The sequence below is a fragment of the Neodiprion virginianus genome, chromosome 7 (genome assembly GCF_021901495.1).
Source record: "Neodiprion virginianus isolate iyNeoVirg1 chromosome 7, iyNeoVirg1.1, whole genome shotgun sequence".
Classification (NCBI taxonomy): Eukaryota; Metazoa; Arthropoda; class Insecta; order Hymenoptera; family Diprionidae; genus Neodiprion; species Neodiprion virginianus.
In genome coordinates, this window is record NC_060883.1 from 13,569,233 (window position 1) to 13,587,226 (window position 17,994).

Genomic DNA, 17,994 nt, shown 5'->3' on the forward strand with positions numbered 1-17,994 from the left:
CTGGTGAATTTGAAAAATTAACGACGGAGCCAGGAATCGAACCTGGTATCTAGCGATGCTTTACCGGAGACTTACTCCACTAGACCACCTAGCCGCCCTGACTCTGTTGTCGTTAATTTCTCTCATAACCAGTGAGTTCAAATTTGTTTTCATGTGCCCGATTTGTATAAGTAAGAATTTCTTCTCTGCATGCACGATGTAAGGAGACTGTAGTGTGTAGATGTTATGTTTACCCTTTCAATCCTTTGCTTCCGATGAGAAACCCGTAAGACGGCAATGCCGTCTAACAAATGAGATGCGGGTGTGCAAATCATTAATATACGAAAGAATTTTGTTGAAAATATGTAAATTTGAACAACTGGTGAATTTGAAAAATTAACGACGGAGCCAGGAATCGAACCTGGTATCTAGCGATGCTTTACCGGAAACTTACTCCACTAGACCACCTAGCCGCCCTGACTCTGTTGTCATTAATTTCTCTCATAACCAGTGAGTTTAAATTTGTTTTCGTGTGCCCGATTTGTATGAGTAAGAATTTCTTCTTTGCATGCACGATGTAAGGAGACTGTAGTGTGTAGATGTTATGTTTACCTTTTCAATCCTTTGCTTCCGATGAGAAGCCCGTAAGACGGCAATGCCGTCTAACAAATGGGATGCGGGTTTGCAAATCATTAATCTACGAGAGAATTTTGTTGAAAATATGTAAATTTGACACTTTTTTTTGTGGACTATACAAAACTATTCACTGTCATCCCTAATACGATGGCTAAAAAACAACTGTTGGGTTCACTTGATCGTCAATTTTGCAGGGAACCCCCTTGGGATGCATTCAAACTATGGCCAAGATATGTCGAACAGTCAGCTTGGCTAATCTGCACATGTGCTTTCCTAAACCAAGTTATTGGAAAATGGATGTGAACACCGCCCCGACAGCACCAAGTTTCTATGTTGCTACATATCTCGGTATGGAAAAACAATTCTTTCTAATAATATACTTGTGTGTATTGTATCCAGGTAAGAAATTTTTTCGTTATAGACCCTTGTCTCCACACACCTGAAATGAAAATGCCTAACTTTACTCATCGTTTTTCAAATACAAAGATACTGAGGCCTAACAACTTCGATACGTACCCACACAGCACAATATGTTTCAGAAATGTTTCAGAAATGTCTTATCAGAAACATGTTATATTCCATTGCAATATTTCAGAAATATGTCAGAAATATGTCCATGTCCGCATATATAACTAACGTTTTATAGCTGACATATGTCAGAAATATGTCAGGAACATTTCGGTAATATGTCAGAAATATTTCCGCGATATATTTCAGAAATGTTTCAGAAATGTCTTATTAGAAACATTTTATATTCCATTGCAACATTTCAGAAATATGTCAGAAATATGTCCATGTCCGCATATATAACTAACGTTTTATAGCTGACATATGTCAAAAATATGTCAGAAACATTTCGGTCATATGTCAGAAATATTTCCGCGATATATTTCAGAAATTTTTCAGGGATATATCTGAAAATGGTGACTGATATATTGCTGAAACATTTCCGAAAGATATAGTGAAAATATTTCTGATATATTCCACAATACATTTCAAAAATCTTTCAGGTAATAAAGAAAGTCCTGAATCTGAGTGAAATGATTAATTATATAGGTATCTTACAAAGTTTTTATTTTCAAATACATTATAAAATCGTACAGACTCATGTCCATTTTCTCAATATAAACTTATCGTTATATTATTATGATTATATTATTTTGGGAACAATAATGCATATGAAAATATAGGTTTCAATAATTAAGCTGATATAGGGCAGTTTTTTGCTTTACACAATATTTACAAAGAAATGTTACGTAACACACGTAGTAAATGTTACTACACATACTATACTAGTGCGTAGTACGAAATGTAAAGTCGTGAACCAAAGGCTTCTTTCGAAATATACGTGAAAGTAAGTATAGTCTTTTTCTCAATATAAACTTATTATTATATTATTATGTTTATATTATTTTGGAAACAATAATGCATATGAAAATATAGGCTATAATAATTAAGCTGATATAGGACAGTCTTTTGCTCTGCACAATATTTACGAAGAAATGTTACGTAATACACGTAGTAAATGTTACTACGTATAGTTACTACTATACTAGTAAATATGGTGTATAGCAAAAGACTGCCCTGTATCAGCTTAATTATCATAACCTATATTTTCATATGCATTATTGATATAAAAATAATTTAATTATTATAATATTATAATAATAAGTTTAAATCGAGAAAAAACTATACTTATTTTCATGTATATTTTAAAAAAAGCGTTTGGATCACGACTTTACATTTCGTACTATATGTGCTTAACGTGCTTCATTCTAATAATACTTAATTTAGTTTGTTGTTCAACGAGTCGACGTTTATGTCTATCTGAATAGCAGTCGTTACTTTTCCTTTTACGTGTCATTTTCTGAAATCAAATATCATAAATAATACAAGTATAATAAAGTATAATATTCAATGTTGCAAACATAAAACTTTGAATAACAAAAGGTCAGTCAATAATTTCTCATTTGATGTGCAGGAAAATAAAAGTTTATTCTGAAAACAGTCTGAGAACTAAAGTTTGTCAGGGTCTACTATACAGTTGACTGCAAAGTTAAGTTGTTTAACATAAAATATACACTGAAAATATGGACGTCATGCCACTATTGATATTAGATTAGTGTGATTGCCAATCGAATGGTAGCTGGTTACCCAATCATTTGATGAAACATAAACTAAATGATTGGTTAATAATAGTCTTACCTAAAACGTATGTTGTATATTTCGAATACACAGTTGACTGTCAGCTGCTCAACCTTTTCCTGCAATTATTACAGATGTTTCAAGATTTAGTTGTAAATACATGAGTGTGATTCAAAGTAAATAACATGTAATTACTGATCGGCGGTCTCCACCTAGTCTGATACCTTTCTAACTAAAGCTAGATTACACGAGGCTCAAGGTGGTATACGCCAGATTGAAATAACGTATAAGCAGAATGTTTTGTGAGAGTATATTCTGCTATTTTATAATCAACAATGATAGGAATGTGCATAAAACTGAAGCTGACATAGGACGTATATACAGAGCTCTGTACATGCCTTATACAGCTTTTTATGAATTAGCCTTGTTCTATTTGGGCCAGCGAGATACACTAAGTGTTTCATTAGGGCCCGTCTATATGTATAGCGTGAAAAATAATTATAATGCATAATAATATCCTATAATAATTATAGTTAAAATGTTAAAAACGTACAGTTTTGAATATACAGGCCTCAATCAGTAATTAACTAGTGAAAAGTAAACCGAAGTTTGATAACGTTCGGCGTATCTTCAAGTTTCAATTGATCAACAATTTAGTATAAATTAAAATTAGCCTTTATTAATAAATCGCGACACCATACGAATATCGGAATATGCATAATTTAAAACTGCATAAGGCAATTATGCCGTATCGTGTGATTTTCCATCAAGGGGGAAAATCATTATGCAATTTGAAGGATAATTATCAGGACGAATTTTTCTTTGGTGAATCATTCTGATTTGGATAAACGAAGATCTGTTAACCAAAAAATATGAGAAAAAAACCAGAAATTTCCATACACAATTTCCACTATTTCTGACTTTTTCTAAATATTTGGTCAAACACTCTTAGTTCATCAAGATCACAATGATTCTCCAAAGGAAAAGTTATTCTGACAAAAAGTTATCCTTCAAATACGTAGCATGATTTTTTCAATTCTGTGGAAAAGCAAACGAGTACTCACTCGTGAGAGGTCAACTGCGGTTAGGAAATAACCTTGTTGAGTAAACTATAAAAAGATTTAATATTATAGATGTTTCATAGTTGGGAAGTCAACGATCGTAATTATTTTATTTAATTCACAGATTGCCAAAAAATTATAAGCAGTATAGTACTTTCTGTTCACACATAAGCCGGTATTTCAATTGCATACCATTCAACACGTGGTGGCCAAGGATAGCCGATTTAGCAAGCAAACTGCAGAACCGCGTACATAGCAAATATGCACGTAAATATGTAATTATGCCAAGTAGCTAAGGATATTTTTTGGTCTAATTCTCTACACATTTATTGGAAATTAAATATTTACTTACCAAATATCCACTTTTCTTGCCACGTGGATTTCTGTAATTTTCTCAAGAGATCCGTGGTATCTAACGACCTGTAAAACGCGGTGCGAAAAAACAAGAAAGCTCGAGAATGAAGGATGGAAGAGTGCACGACGCTGCGCGACGGTGATGCGCGAAAAATTGGCGCGCGACGCTCGAGCACTTGCGCTCGAGTATGCGACGTGATGCCATATTTTTAGGGTTTTTCAGCGCTTCCTCGCGGATAAATCGCGAATAAATAAGGCGCGTTAATTTGAATTAATATAAGTACGACGGTAATTTTCATAAACATATACGTAGAATAAGAATGTGAATAAATATTATAATCTTACAATTAGTGTAAACCGGTCACCCAGGAATCAAAAAGGAATGTTAATTGTTGATGAATTGTTTAGTTAAAATATAAACACTGCTTGTTTATTCTTATATAGTTCAGACGTAAATAACGAATATTTATATGTATCCGTTTAAGGCGTTCGAAACCACCACCTCCAATACTTGAATATTCTAAACATTGGAATTTGGAAGTATCTGGTCAATGTTATACTAGTTTTAAAGTAAACACGCATTCGGTGTGGACCACACTTTCGGACCCGTTGTCACGAGTCCCTTTGGCATCTCCCATATCTCCTATATCTCCCAAAATAATTATTTTTTCGACCTGGGACCAACGGCATTCTATTCTTAAATGTATTCTAGATTTTTCTAGATGGTTTTCAAAAAATCGATTTTTTGAAGCCATCACAGTGGTGTTGTCCCTTAAGAGATATTGTTCGAGAAAATTGGTAGATTCAACAAGACAAATGAGAATTATGACGCCCAATTCGTATTCCGTCAAAAAATCTTCACTTCGGTCTTCTTGACTGGACGTAGCTCAGTATGCATAATCATTAAAGATCCATAACTTTATGAAAGGTATAAATATTGAAAAACTTTATGCACGTGTCCATTATGGAAAATTTGAAAAATGACAAATTTTATGAAAAATACTTATGTATACACACATAAACGGAACGATTACTGAAACGTTTCGAAAGTTCGGGTGATGTTACATTACGCTTGAAATATTTCTCAAATATATTTATAATATCAAAAATGTTATATTGCATTTGAAATATTTCTGAAATATATTTGTAATATCGAAAATGTTATATTGCATTTAAAATATTTCTGAAACGTTTCAAAGGTACCAGTGATGTTATATAGCATTCGAAATATTTCTGAAATATATTTATAATATCGAAAATGTTATATTACATTTGAAATATTTCTGAAATATATTTATAATATCGAAAATGTTATATTGCATTTGAAATATTTCTGAAACGTTTCGAATGTACCAGTGATGTTATATTGCATTTGAAATATTTCTGAAAGGTTTCCGAAATATTGGGAATGTTATATTGCAATTGACATATTTCAGAAACATTTCAGAAATATTCCTGAAATGATGTAATGAATCTGAAATGTTGTAACATTTCGGAAATATTTCTGACATATTTCGTGCCGTGTGGGTAGCCCATACTGTAATTTGCACATCAAAAAAAAAAACATTATACTTAACCGTCGGATCTTCAGTTAGGGTGGCATAACGGAGTACTTACTAAATATTTGACTGACAGAAACGTCGATTATAAACAAATTTGTCACCTGCCATGCTTGCGGCTTTCACTCTCATCGGATTCCAGTAGTGTATATACGAAAGTTTTAACTCAAAGATGGCGGCGCTTCCCACCGCCCAGCTACCCCTAGCTCCCACCTTGTCCCCCCTCGGCCTGCGGTCCGCCTCGCTGGTTCCTCCTCAAACCGCAGCGCTACCCTCTTCCCACCGACCTAAGCCCGAAGCGCTGCCCCCCTTCCTAGCCCTTGACACGCGGTGCTACCTCCCTCCCTCGCCCCTAAGCCCGCTGCGCCGCCCCACTCCCGCCACCCTAAACCCGCGACGCTAACCCCCCCCCCCCCCCTAGATTCCCCCTAAATCCGCCTCGCTCCTCCCTCACTCCCCCTTAAATCCGTGGCGCAGCCCCCCCGCCCCTCGTCCTCCGCCAGCAATTGATCATTTTCGCGGTTTGCCGTAAAATGAATACTTTCATGGGATTTGACACACGCACGCACGCACACACACACACACACACAAAATTAATAAATACAAAAATCAATGAATTATTCAATTAATACAAAATAAATGTAAAACACAATAACATTGATATACAATAATATAATAATAGTCATATAACAGTAGTAAAAATGATGAAGATAAACGAATGAATGAGTTAGATAAAAATTGAAATAAATAAATAACCAGATAGAGAGAGAGAGAAAGAAAGAGAGAGAGAAGCAGTTATTTATTCGCCCTGGAACAAGCTCACTCGGGGAGCATATGAAAAATCAAGAACGAAAACACGAAAATTATTAGATACGAAAATAAATGAATTGAAGAATTGATACGAAATAAAAATCGAAGGGTCGATGATGAACTTGAAGTTCATCGATTCCTTTTCTTTCGTGGCCAACAGTCTTGACAAACTCTTGTCATATTTGGCCGATGTCGACAAACATATAACGCGTAAATTCTACAATAATCCGACTCAGCTCAGTTTGACAATGAATTATTTGCCTAGTCAGATGAACAGCCATATTGATCAATTTTGCAACCTCACCCCACTCACTATCCTTGGATCGGTATACACACCGGCGTGCAACCCGCTGCATGCACATTTTTTACACGGAAACTGTGAATCGTCTAAGAATTACAATAAGATATTCAATTATACAAAATATCTCTACATTCTCTTCCCTCATGCATACAGGTGTAACATACCATCTATAATAATAATAATAATAATAATAATAATAATAATAACAACAACAACAAAAACAACAACAACAGCAATAATTAAATATCATGTACCCAAATAATCTGGGATTCTAGCGCAAACTTATTATTATATTTGCGTAATAGATCGAACGATACTAGACAAGCACAAGATCAAAATCGAGACATGAAAATGCAAACAATAAACGGTATTATGAACAGCGCAAACGTGATAGTAAATCAAAATGACATTAAAAATTTCTCACTAGAATCCCCAAACAAAAAGATAAAGACACAACATCAAAACAAATTTTACCAGCGTTATGTAACCAGGATAAACGTCGCTAGAGTTAAAAAAATTCACAGCTAAACCTGAAAATAATCTATAACTAACTCACAAACTATTTGGAGAAGAAATGAGTTTTATACATGGACACAACCAAATATGATATATAACGGGTACATATTCTATGCACCCGTTGTTTTTATTTAAAAACAATTGGAAAAAGAGTCATTGAGGGGCTATTCAGATTCAGTAGTACGTGTAACAAAATGAGAACCAGTAGACGTCAGAACCAGGAAAATGAACGAATTTTACGAAGAGCTTCCCCGTCTATAGAGGAAACGGAAGTCTTTTCATGTTACCGGGAACTCACATCTTGGTAAAATCAGGGGATCAAATTGAGTGGAATATATTTTTATCTACAATGTTCAACACTAATAGAGCTTGGTACAGTACCTCATCGAATCTAATACCCCGCAATTGCTCCAGATAAAATGATAATATATACATGTTAAGTATTATTTAATGGGAAGTATCCATGGTTCATGTGATGATGATGATGATTACGGTATGAATTTTATAAGGTTTAAAATATTGAGGGGGTATAATCAAGATTATCCGCTAAAAGTTCCTGAACTTCATGAATTATTCTAACGGTTATTCGATGTGTCAGTTTCATTAATTAGGTTGATGAGATGTAACATCATTACTTATTTGTGAAATATATTCTCTGAATTCTGCTTTTACATTCCGATAAGGCTGTTCACATGCAAAATTGATGGATTATACGAGTTCCTGGAGATCTGTAGATTTCAGCCTTTTTCGTATTTTATAACTGCATTTCAGTTTCGGTCACCTCGTGGGTGGAGTTATTGTTCGAGCGGCAGAGAAAAAAAAAGATCCTCGCAGTAATTGGTCAGTTTCCTCTACCTCAAACATCATTGGTTGATGCTGATGTGGAGGGGTTGAGTCGTTAGGATGTTAAGCAACCTATTTCAACCCGTATCGCGTGAAAACTTGTATCCATTTCTCAAAATTTTTCACACCCCGCAGAGAAGCGGGAAAATTGATAGTTGTGCAGTCAAATTCGGCAATATACCTACGATAATGATGTATCCTCTCAGCGTTGGCGTTGACTTGGTGGAGGGCTGGAGTGATGAACCAGAGAAGATTTCTCTGAGTACCGAGTTTCATTATCTCGCTTATTATAGATGTTTTTTATCATAACATGTTTAGGAGTTTTTGAGTCGTTTAATGATTTGTGTTTATATGTGCAAAGGAAAAGTTTGCAAGTTTTGAGAATTCTTCATTTTGATTTATTGTTTATTGTCCGTGATAGTGTTCTCGAATCATGGTTTTCGCTCTTTTTATTTGAAGTGTTTTGTGTATCATTTTAATTTAAATTTGCTTGTTTATCCTTGTTTACAGTACCTGTTGAGGATTCGAGGGCTGCTCAGCATCGAGTCTCTTAAAAAAAAAGAAGCGACAGGGCCGATCGTAAACGGCGAATGAGTACTTTTTTTCATCAGGCTGATGACCTCCAACTTCTTGGTGACGACGAGATAGATTTTTTCGGGATCAGGTGGGTGATCGAGGGGTGGTGGGGGCGACACTGCTCTTTTGTGGATTGGGTTCCTCCGGCGTGGCAAGCGCCGGAGGGCCTCTGGGCGGCTTACAGCCTCAATTACTAAATCTGAATAGCCCCTCAATGACTCTTTTTCTAATTGTTTTAAAATAAAAACAACGGGTGCATAGAATATGGACCCGTTATATGTCATATTTGATTGTGTCTATGTACAGTTTATATAGTTTAATTTATTGAGCTTCTAGGACAATTACATAATCCATAGCCCAGGGGGCACTTATACAATTGATTGATACATTTAATTATAATTCTTAAAAAACAGAGTAAAATAGAATAAAACAAAATAAAATAATAAAGTAATAAACGAGACTATTACAATCAAGATAACGGCAAAACAAATATACTTTTGTTATCGACAGAATGCGAAGTGATACTAAAGAGTACGCGACAATTTATTCGTTTAAAATAAATGCTCTCAGACGACAAGCCTGAGGTATGAACAGGCTGAGAGCTTTTATAGTTTGCATATCAGGTTTTTTCAGAACATCGTGGATTGCAGGAGGTGCAGAACCAGTATTAATCAGGTACTGCTGACGGAGATGAGCCAGGACTGGGCAGTCAGTCATGAAGTGTTCGATGGTGTCATTTTCCTTGGTATTGCAGATTGGGCATTTTGAGTGGTAGTGCAGTTCATAGCAGCATCCAGAGATTTTAAATGCAAAGTAAAATTTGCTGGCAAGTCTTAGTTACATAAACAGTCTGGTGGCGTTGAGCTTCATCCTTTTGGAGAGATATTTGCAGCAGCCTCTAGGATTATCATTTGTGTAAGGTGTTTGTAGGTAATGGGCATTACTGGCCAGCCGCATATCTTCCCACCAGGTTTGATTCTGGTATCTGCGTAGGAACGTATCCCTGTATGAGCACCATGTGGGTAAGTCCAGATTTTCGAGACGTGGTACTATATCTGGATAGTATTTTTTGATGATCTCGAGAAAATGACAAAGCCAGTTGAATTTAGCCTTGGATTGTGCAGCCTGGGAGAGGCTGCTCATACGTTTAAGGCAGATCTTTGGTAGCCGCTTATCATCCATTGCCAGAATCTTGCAGATCCAGTCCCAGGTTGCCTTCAGTACGAAGTACGCTAGTCTAGGTCGTCCTAGTTCCACTCTTAAGAGAGCACCGGCAGTAGTCTTTGGCAGGTCGAAAACTCGTTTGAAGAACTCACATTGAATCTTCTCTATGAGATCAAGCTTCGATAGTGCCCATATGGGTGAGGCATATAGGAGAGTAGCTTGAACGATGCTGTCAAAGAGTTTCATAATGCACGGCACAGAGTCGGTTTTGGTTGAGAAGATGATTTCGGTGACTGAGCTGAGAGCTGAACGTGCTTTGTTGATGGCATTGATTGCAGTGGGGCGGCTGAATCCACTGGCCGAGACAGTTAGGCCCAGATACTCATAATTGTCGGTAATTTCGATTTTTTGATCACCAAAGCGGAAGTTCAGGTCTCTTGGTAGACGACCAGCGCAGCGGCAGTAAATTATTTTAGTTTTGCCAACGTTGACTGCTAGTTTGTTTGATTGACAGTATTGCGTGAGCAGATTTAGCTTCTTCTGGAGATCGGACTTGGAATGAGCGAGTAACGCGAGATCATCCGCGTATAGCAAAGACAGTATGTCGCATTTACCATCAATATTGATACCGATGCTTCCATTGTCTCTGAAGAAATCCTCGAGGTCGGCAATAAATAGGATAAACAATAGCGGGCTCAATATTTCGCCCTGCAGGACACCCTCTGCGACGTTAAAGTTCTTTGTTGTTCTGCCGTTGCTTTGAATTCTGAAGGTTGCAGAGCTGTACATTTTGCGAAGCAGTCTGACCAGTTTTGCACTAACACCCAGTTTGAGTAGCTTTAACCAGAGGAGCTTATGATTGACGGAGTCGAAGGCTCTCCTGAAATCCACAAACAGAATGTAGAGTTTGGCCGTAGGTTGACGCAATCGGAAGTTTATTGCCGAGAATAAGTTAAACAGATTATCTGTGCAGCCTTTTTTGGCTTGGAAGCCAGCTTGCGACTCAGGGATGGCTCCAGTGTCACATGCCCATTTTTCCAGTCGTTTGTTTAGCATGTATGTGAAAACCTTGGTAATATGGTTGACGAGTGCGATACCTCTGTAGTTTGAGGGGTCGCCACGGTCGCCTTTTTTATGAAGCATCGTTATCGAAGTAGAGAACCAGTTGCTAGGTATAGTTTCAGTGTCTAATATTTTATTAAATAGACAGAGCGTGTAATATTTCCAGTTAGATGGCAGCGATTTGTAGAACTCGCTTTTGACCTTGTCGGGACCAGCTGCCTTGTTTGATTTAGAGTATTTTAATGCCAAATTTAATTCCTCGATAGTAAATTCTAGGTCCAGTGATGGGTCTAGCACCCCGTAGAGTAGTGTTTCGTCCGGTTCCTTCGGCGGAGTTACCAGTTCATAAAAAGAGTTCCAGGTTTCTATGTCTATAGGAGTAGCATTGGAATTATGCTTCTTTCTATGCTTCTTGATGGTAGCCCAGAAGTCGGCAGAGTTTTTGATGTTTGCCAAGGTTTCCAGTGCTCTCTTGTGCGACTGACGCTTTTTGCTTTTGACCAACGCTTTGAAATTCTTTTTGGCACTAATGTAAGCTGACTTTTCTGGGTCCTTGAAGCTTGCTTGTTTGAATCGCGCGAATAGGTTTTTTAGCTCGTGTTTTTTGTATTTGCATTCTTCATCAAACCACTCCTGTGACTCTCTGCAGTAACTCTTGGAGGATGATTTCTTAGACATACCTGCATGCTGGGCACTTTCGATGATGGCATTATATAAATTTTCGTTAAGAGCGTCTATCTGGGTGTTATTGAAATCCTCAGCAATTTTGGCTGATTGTAGCATTTGAAGTTTGAAGTCCGAGCGACTTGCCGGCAACCAGTGATAGGTAGTTTTGACAACTTTGTTTGTAGCTGTGCCGTGCTCGGCTGAGACCGTGCAGTAGGGATTAAGTATCGTCAGAAGTAGGGGAAAGTGATCGGAGGGGTTTTCGGCATGTAAAACCTCCATGTCGTTGATCAGTGGCAGGCTTTGGATGTTGGCCCAAACAAAATCAATAGTACTGAGTCCATTGCCAAAGTAGGTGAATTTGCCAGGTGAGTCGCTGGGCGTCCTTCCATTCAGGAGTATAAAAGAGTTATCAAGCATAAAGTTAGTTAGTAAGCGGCCCTTTGTGTCTGTTCTCAGATCATTGGAGATTCTCTGCTCGGTCAGGTTGGTTCCGAGAATGATCTCCTCGGAGATTTGGCCCAAAGGACCAACGTGTGCGTTGAAGTCGCCCGTGAGGAAGCATGCGTGATGCTCATGTGATTGTGTGATCTCATCAATCGCGAGTTGTAATAATTCCAAGGAAGATACTATGTCGCGTTGAGGGCGAAAATAGATACTCCCAATGATGATACTGGTAGGACCGAAAGAGGCCTTTGCTATGAGCCAGCTGTATGACGAATCCAGGATGGTGATGTTTAGAGATTTTCTGGCAATAATAGCAATGCCGCCGCTGGCATGTCCTAAGCTTTTTTCTTTAATGGCAGGAGCTATATGAAGTGTATAATCTTGGAGGCTTGCTGGAAGGGTGAAAGCTGTTGTTGCCCAGGTCTCGCATAGACAGATTATATCAGGACGCAGAGAGAATGTGTGTCCGAACAAATTCTGCATGCGTCTTGCATTCCACGATAAGATTAGCAGTTTTTTGTATCTGTGGATGGTGAAGGAGTGGGAATGGAACTGTTTTGGCTGTTTAGGGAGCGGTTTATCGACGATTTGAGCTGGTCTTCCCAAAAGTCCCAAACGAACATTTCATTATTCATTTCCAACCTGGTACCTTTTATCTTCGGGTTTTTGCCATCTTTTCTCATGTCGGCTGCGGTTTCTTTAATCTTCTTTAGGCAGTAAAGTTCTCTCTTAGTGTATTCATTGTTTAGTGACAGGGTCGAATCCTTTAGAACCGTACGCTTGGCATTCATTACTGTGTCTTTGGCTTTTTCATTGCTGAGTTTGATTTTTAAGACTTTTCTGTCTTGACGCATTGGTATAACATCAATAACTACATTAGATAAGCTGAATTTTTCCTCCATGAATTCTTTATCTGGTGTATGAGGTTAGGTTCACGCCAGTTGTGATTCTTAGCTATAATATTGAGTCGCTTTGTAGCTTTTTCTTGTTGGCTAACCAAGTCCTCCAGCTTTTGGAGTCTGGCCTTATTGACTTCAGCTTCTGAGGAAGGATTTGTGGTGGACAGCGAGATGTTCCCGGACTTGAGTGCTTCGAGCTCCTTTTCGAGTTTGTCTTGCCTTTTTGAGATGTTATCAATCCGGCCCAACAATGCTTTTTCGCTCTTCAGGAAGTCGTCTCTGATGGCTTGGATAGCATTTTGATTTTCGCGCTGACTGTTCTTGATCTGCTCTTTGAGAGCTTCAGTATTGTTATTAGCCTGTGACTGCATCTGCGCAATTTGGTCTGTTAACCTCCCTAGAAGGGCTGAGATGGGGTGAGCTTCACCAGTGTTGCTCAAATCGGACATCATCGCGTCAGGATTTGACACAAGAGAAGCGGAGTTGGAAGCTTGGTTAAACATCTTTTTGGCAGCTTGTGTTGTTTCTTCTGCATCGGATGGTGAGTCGTCGGGGTCTCTATCATCAATGGTCCTTTTCCTGTTAAGATAATCTTTAATGTCACCAAGTGAGGCGGCTCTTTCTCGAGTAAAAGTGAATGCTTTGATTGGAGCCCCGGGTTTCTTGGAGCTGGCAGGTGAGTTGGTGGGATTGTGAACAACACCGTCTGGTTTCGAGGGGCTGTTTACCATATTTGTAGGTTAAAGACTACCGCCTAGCCGCACGAGGACCAACCCGGGACTGGCATTTATTTATCTGGATTAGTTTAAGAGCCTGAATCTCGATCACACTAATTTGCAGGTTAAAATTTAAAAGCAGATAGTTTATATTAGAGTCTGTCATATGCGCTGATCAGAAACCTAACCTTAAAGAGTTGGCCTCTCGGACTTTATTTAAAATTCTAGTTAATTTAACGCGAACTTTTGTGCTTTTATGTTTGAAACACTTTTTGCTGCGTTACAATTCAATAAAAAGCAGTTCGGCACTACTAGGATTTTTACTTGTTTTTAAAACTTTTTATTTTATTCACAACATAAATAAACACGAGGTTACTCAAGCAGCGCTACAGTCTGATTGTGTCTATGTATAAAACTCATTTCCCCTCCAAATAGTTTGTAAGTTAGTTATAGATTATTCTCAGGTTTAGCTGTGAATTTTTTCAACTATAGCGACGTTTATCCTGGTTACATAACGATGGCAAAATTTGTTTCGATGTTGTGTCTTGATCTTTTTGTTTGGGGATTCTTGTGAGAAATTTTTAATGTCATTTTGATTTAGTAACACGTTCGCGCTATTCATAATACCGTTTATTGTTTGCATTTTCATGTCTTGATTTTGATCTTGTGCTTGTCTAGTATCGTTCGATCTGTTACGCAAATATAATAATAAGTTTGCGCCAGAATCCCAGATTATTTCTGTTGTTGTTGTTTTTGTTGTTGTTGTTGTTGTTATTGTTATTATTATAGATGGTATGTTACACCTGTATGCATAGGGGAAGAGAATGTGGAGATATTTTGTATAATTGAATATCTTATTGTAATTCTTAGACGATTCACAGTTTCCGTGTAAAAAATGTGCATGCAGCGGGTTGCACGCCGCGCCGGTGTGTCTACCGATCCAAGGATAGTGAGTGGGGTGAGGTTGCGAAATTGATCAATATGGCTGTTCATCTGACTAGGCAAATAATTCATTGTCAAACTGAGCTGAGTCGGATTATTGTAGAATTTACGCGTTATATGTTTGTCGACATCGGCCAAATATGACGAGAGTTTGTCAAGACTGCTGGCCACGAAAGAAAAGGAATCGATGAACTTCAAGCTCGTCATCGACCCTTCGATTTTTATTTCGTATTAATTAATCAATTCATTTATTTTCGTATCTAATAATTTTTGTGTTTTCGTTCTTGATTTTTCATATGCTCCCCGAGTGAGCTTGTTCCAGGGCGAATAAATAACTGCTTCTCTCTCTTTCTTTCTCTCTCTCTCTCTATCTAGTTATTTATTTATTTTAACTTTCATCTAACTCATTCATTCGTTTATCTTCATCATTTTCACTACTGTTATATGACTATTATTATATTATTGTATATCAATGCTATTCTGTTTTACATTTATTTTGTATTAATTGATTAATTCATTGATTTTTGTATTTATTAATTTTGTGTGTGTGCGCGCGCGCGCGCGCGTGTGTGTGTGTGTGTGTGTTTGTGTGTGTGTGTGTGTGTGTTTGTCAAATCCCATGAAAGTATCCATTTTGCGGCAAATCGCGAAAATGATCAATTGCGGGGGGAGGGCAGGGCCGCGGATTTAGAGGGGAGGGAGTGGGGTAGCGCCGCGGGTTTAGGGTGGCGGAAGGGGGTTTGCGCCACGGGTCGAGGGGGAACGACGGGGGAGGATCGCCGGCCGAGGGGGGAGCTAGGGGGGGAACTGGGGGTGAACGCCGTCATGTTTGAGTTATAACTCCAGTATGTACACTACTAATTCCTTCTTTCAATGACAGTTTTAGGCAAAGAAAGTGACAACTTGCGAAATAACTGGTGTGGTATTGCGACAACACTAAATAATTGTAGGCTTGTAGGTTGTAAGACGGCGTTTCAACCCGCAATAGGGGACCGTTGACTCCTGTCGTTTCGATAACGTGACGTACGTCAGCAGCCAGGCTCTTGACATGGTCCATGATTAGTTATAAATATAATTTTCAATATCTTTCGAATTATTCCTCTTTCCCTTACTCCTGTACTTGTCATATCTGAGGAGATGGACAAGAGAGGAAACAGTATCCGAGTCTCGCTAAGCCCTAGAAACAGGAGGAGCTGCTGTCTACAAATGACAAACAAGGAAAGTACTCTTGCTGCAGTTCCTCCAACGCCCCGCTGCGAGTACCTGTTCCTCGTCGTATAATATTGACGCATTCCCCTAGAAGTTCAGATCGGCATTGGCCGTAACAAACATTCTTTAAAGGAGCAGGCAACCACCAATTGAAAACAATTGGTCAGTCAGCCTAAACTACTTACGCTGGACGCCTTCGATGTGCAAAACGCATCTGTATATCGTCGAAACGCCCATGACGTCGATCAGAATCCCGAATGGACCATCCCAGAGAGTGGAGATATAAACCCTTATGTGCGCACCCTACTTCTCCTACGTTGATGCGCACGCGGGGTACCCGGGTATCCATCTTCAGTTTTGATTACTTTTTGAGTTCAGATGTGAACAGAATCATTTCAAATCAATTTACTTCATTGAGTAAACATAATTGAAAAGTGATTAAGCTATATTCACGTTTAAAAATAGCGTGTAGTTGCCTCAAAGAGAGATCAGAGGAGGGGATCTCGAGCATTTCACAGTCAATTATTGGCTTCATCGAGCAGCAGATGTTCCAAATGTTTGTGGAAGTTGTAGTTACATAGCGTTCCCCCCTTTCCAATTTTACAAGAGCTCAGCAGTGACGCATTCGCTCAGTTAGGAACATTTATTAACTTTAACATTGATTTACAGATGAATATAACAAAGTTTTCACTACTGGGTACCCGGGTACCCTGGACGCCCTCTGGCACTAACCGTACTTCAAGTTAATTTTTTTATTGCAAATAATTATTTTTTTCGAAATATAGCTATGGGAATCTCTTCGTGAAGAGTTGAACTTCCTAGATCTGGAGGCTCAGATCAAAAAAAAAAAAAATTTTCAAAAAATCAAAAGCAAAATCGTGACAAGGTGGGCACCCGGGGTACCCGGGTGCGCACATAAGGGTAAAAAACAAACACCGGATTGTGTAACGTTTGCCGGCTGTCGCTCCGAATCAGTTGGAAAGAATACAAACGAGACACGGCGAACACAGAGGGTGCCGCGAATGCTGCCGACGTTGCCGGCCACTGCTGCCACTCTTCAACGTTAACCTCAGTTGAGTGCCTGCTAATCACAGTCCGCAAGAACCGCGAGCCAATCATCAGCCCTGACACCTTCGACTGCCGCTACTACCCCACGCCAGGTCCTGAGTGACCGCGCTTTCCTCATTCCTAATCCTGCAATCGAGTGAAAATGATGTCCTCCCGGCTGCTCGAAGACGACGACTCTCTATTTTTTTTTTCTCAGTCCCACGTTTCATTTGCCACATTTCTTGTCCGGCTCACAAGGAGATTGTACAATGCATCTTTAGTACATGTGTAGGTCATGGCCAGGAGTATAACAGGTACAAGTAATAAGGCACGCTTCTCAGCCATTTCTGAGAAATTAATTAAATTAATGTGAGGTTCGTCACGGGGAAAGGCGTGGGGTATTTTGGAACGTATTTATTTCTGGAAATTATGCCTTACTCATCCTGTATACGGCCCAGTCGAAACTGTCCATCGATTACCGGTACACACTCTCGGTCTCTTACAATCAGACCTGTGCTGAGTGTGTGTTTATCTCCGTACAAATGTATACTTATACACTAGGTGTATCTCCTACCCCGGGATATCACAATTAATTATCAATTAATCAGTAGTCAAAATAATAAATGCAAATTCATAGTGAAAATTTCAATATCTCATTTTGATTATCGAATTATTGATAATTCATTTAAGGCATTATATACACGATTTCGCCGATTTTCGAAAGTACTTTGCTAGACGCGGTTACAAAAAATGACGCATATATTGATGTGGCGGACACACGCTACCGGCAAGCCGGCGAAAAACCATTAAAATATTTCCGATTCTCCATGTGTATCTTTTTCTATAGTTCTTTACAACTAACCTTCGAGTGTCCAGGCCTCGCCTCGCTAGCCAAGGGCTAAGGGTTTGACCGCGCCGGAAATTTCCCTACATGTGGCATTTATGGCGCGATGCGACCCTTGGCCTCGACTCGGGGGCGAGCCTGCACTTTTTATTCATCTCTACCCAGTCTTTGCCACGCTCTTGGCACATACGTATCTATCAACTCGTTTCGCTTATTTT

The 17,994-nt window shown here is 38.8% G+C and overlaps 1 long non-coding RNA gene across 1 annotated transcript; it reads right to left on the bottom strand.

The window, feature by feature from the left end:
• Window positions 1–1,777: 1,777 nt before the first annotated feature.
• On the bottom strand, window positions 1,778–4,259 carry LOC124309622 (uncharacterized). Its single transcript, XR_006909267.1, has 3 exons — window positions 4,174–4,259; window positions 2,821–2,879; window positions 1,778–2,482 (listed from the first exon to the last, which is right to left on the bottom strand). It is a non-coding gene; the product is annotated as an uncharacterized LOC124309622 (long non-coding RNA).
• Between the last annotated feature and the right edge of the window lie 13,735 nt (window positions 4,260–17,994).